A 3729-nucleotide genomic window follows, 5' to 3' on the forward strand; every position below is an offset into this window, starting at 1 on the left:
ACATTTGACTGTGTGGAGCACAACAAATTGTAGCTAACCTTGAGAGGAATGGGAATCCCAGAACACTTGATTGTGCTCAAGAGAACATGAGCATAATAAATACTAATGCACAAAATGATGTAGTTGTTGCAGTGCCATTGAGTTGAGTATGACTCATAGCAACCCTATGAACAAAAGAGCTGAGCTGTGTCATTGTTTCTCTAATATTCATGAGTTTCCAGAAGCCTGTTGTTTAAGAAGTGGATGGTAATCCTGCTTCCAAGATTGTCTTATTCTAGGAGCTCTACCAAACCCGGTTCACCATGGTAACCATTATGACATTGCCACACCAGTGGTAAGTAGCATTCAGTATCACAGAAATTCAAGTTATCTCAGTACAGCAAATGGACAGACCAGTACTATACCACCTAAAACAATGTCCTTCCCAAACATAATTAATTTCTTGATTACACACCATTATAAATGAAATTAAAATGACTAATTTTCACCCAACTTTCATCAAAATCAAGAGAACCTACCCTCCAGAATGCAACTGCTTCACACATGAGCCACCAAACTGGAGACTTAGGGCCCAACTGATTTTTAAATACCAAAGCCCTCCCACCACGTCCAGATTGACTTAAAGAAGTAACTTATACCCCACAGCTGATTGTTAATGAAATCCATCAGTTTACACACGATTATAAATGAAATAATATATGACTAGTTTATACCTAACTTTCAACAAAATCAAGAGAACCTACCTTCCAGAATACAACTGCTTCATGACTGAGCCTTAAACTGGAGATTTAGGAACGACCAAACCAACTTTTAAATACAAAGGCCCACCCACCAGGTCCTGATTGACATAAAGAGACATCCAGATGATACCAAATGATAGAGCTGCAGAACACACAAATGTTCATAAAACTGACAAAAGATATCTACAGGAGCTGGTTCTACAGAGTCTGAGATTGGAGAGCACTAAGGTGAAATGTTGATTTGCTAAGGGAAATGAGGCCATGTGATAAGGCCTCCTATTTAAAAACCCATCCACTCTGGTTATGGTACCAAGCCCAAGGTGGGTTATTTTAATCTTTGGCCCTCAGGCCTGGTTTAAATTGTTTTTTGTCAAATATTCTTCTATGTAGTATAGCACTGGTCTGTGCATTGCTGTACAGAGGTAACTCATGGTTGCTGTGACATTGACGTGACAAATGAAATAATGGTTACCCATGGTGGGGAGTGTTTGGTGCAACTTTCCGATTAAAACAAGCTTGGAAGCAGGAGTGGCATCCACTTGCAAAATGGCTTGCCTCCGGAAACTCTATGAACAGTACTCAGGTCTTTCGTTCGTTCATAAGGTTGCTATGAGTCACCTACGACTCGACAGCACTTAACAACAACAATATAGTATTAGTAGGAGACTTCAATGTACCTTTCTCAATACAGGAAAACTACAAAAAACTGTACAGAGATTTTGAAGAATGAAACTATATAACTAACCCACTCGATCTCATAGGCACATACATGATAATACACCCTAAATAAGCTCAATATATATTCTTCCAAATGTGCATGGAACTTCCCCCAGATGATGTTTTAGTTCACAAAGGAATCCTTGATAAATTAAAAAAACACTGAAACACACTACTAAGCATTTTCTCAGGTCATAATATTATAAAATTATAAATCAACAAAAGAGTAAAGGAGAAGGAAAATCATGACCTGACAGGTAAACAGCACTCTCCTTGAACATGAAGTGGGTAATAGAAGAAATAAGAACGTTTCTCTAAACAAATGAGAATGGAAATACAACTTACCAAAACCTCTGGAATACAGCAATCACAGTTCTTAGAAGTCAATTCAATGCAATAAAAAAATATTTGGAAAGGAAAGATATAATGAAAGTTGAATATTTACTTCAACATCTTAAGCAGAAAAAGAACAGCAGCAAACCTGACAACTTCTAAAAGAAAAGGGTTTTATTGATACAAACTGACCTCTAAGTACAGCTTTTGCTCTTAGAGCATCAAATGACTTCTCATTCATGTTTCAATTAAATGTTACATTTCTCAAGCAGAGGATTCTAGTCACTCAACTTCAGTCATTTGAATCCATTACTTTCTTTTTTATTATTTTTTTGTTTTATTTAAATTCATTATTAATTTCAGTAAAAATTCACAGAGACTTTGGATTTCCATTCATTCATTGTTGCACTTTTCTCCCCTCCCAACCCTCCCCCCTAGTACACTACCCTCTTGGAAAAGTAAAAGAAAAATTCTTTCATTGTTTTACATGAATCCATTACTTTCTGTCTGAACAACTTGACACGTTTTCTTCAAAGCACTCACCATACTATGAAATTTTCATCTCTGTTAAATATTTACAAATGTATTGTCTTTATAGCCTGTGATTAGGTATATTGCCTGAGAGTAGGTTTCTGTTGTCTTAATCTCTTCTGCTAAGACTAACACAGAGCTTTTAGTGAGCAGAAATTTCTCTGAAAAACTTTGTGTACAAATAAATAAACGTAAGCATCTGAAAATTGATTATTGAGTGGAAGAAAGGAAGAGCATTAAGTTTTATTACTTTGTTCAGATACATACACTTTATGTATCTCTTCCAGTCTATGTAACAAATTCAGAGAAATTTAATCTTTTTCCTCTAGTTAGAAGAGTATTTATAGGACATAGGAAGATAATTTTAAGAAAGAGGGTAAATACCTTAATGTTAATTTATTCTTATATCTCACAATGTTTTATGCTTATGCCAGTTTTGGAAATTGTGTTACCTTAAGTGGGAAATAGTAGAGATGATGTGGAAGTGGAGAATTAGAGGTAATTCTCACTCATTCATTCACTGCCATTGATTCAGAATCAACCCATACCTGAGCGTACATTATTTTCCTAGATGGTGTATCTCATGATGCACAGGAGAATGAATACTCAGCACGTAATGACAGGGGAAGGGAACTTCAAACCACAATAATGGGATGATCAGCACAACACCTGTAGAGAAAGGAAACAATACAGTCAAGTATGGAGAGATAATGGAAACTTGAATATAGGAATAAGAAATGGAAAAGATGCTATTTCATTGGGCATATGGAAATGAACATAGAATCAAGTGTATATGGGTAGTTGAATGAAGGATTATTTTACTTTGTAATGTTTTACTCAAATTACAATAAAATTGAATTGTTTAAAAAATTTAAAATTCTGGTTAATAAGTAAGGAGAGGAATAGACGTCGAATTATTGGGTTGGCAAAAATATTGACTATTTCATGAATGGCTGAAAATACAGGCAAACCTGTTTTGAAGGAAGTACAGCCTTTGTGTTCTTTGTGAAACAAGCATGGTGAGGCTTTCTCGTATGTTGTGGGCATGTTATAAGGGGGATCAGTCCATGTAGAAGGACAGGATACTTTGAAAAACAGAGGGTCAGGGAAAGAGAGGAGGACCAACAATGAGATGGATCGACACCGGAACTACAGCAATGGCCCCGAGCATAGAAGAGAGAGTGAGGACGGTGTACGACTGGGCAGAGGTTCTTTCTGCTGTTCATGGGGTTGTTTTGAGTTGGAACTGAGTCAGTGGCACCTGAGATCAGTAAGTTGTTATATGAAGTTCATTCTCAATCTGAGATGGTACAGTTATTTTAATATCTTAATAGTTGTTGTTATGCGCCATCGAGTCATTTGCGACTCATAGCGACCCTATGTACAGCAGCCCTAAACCCTGCTCTAT

The 3729-nt window shown here is 36.5% G+C and overlaps 1 pseudogene; it reads left to right on the top strand.

Annotated features, from left to right (window-relative positions):
- Positions 1 to 3729, top strand: part of LOC102854615 — a 31911-nt pseudogene that overhangs the window by 2110 nt on the left and 26072 nt on the right.

This window comes from Elephantulus edwardii, unplaced genomic scaffold (genome assembly GCF_000299155.1).
Source record: "Elephantulus edwardii isolate Elephantulus edwardi_28Jun2011 unplaced genomic scaffold, EleEdw1.0 scaffold00017, whole genome shotgun sequence".
NCBI classification, from domain to species: Eukaryota; Metazoa; Chordata; class Mammalia; order Macroscelidea; family Macroscelididae; genus Elephantulus; species Elephantulus edwardii.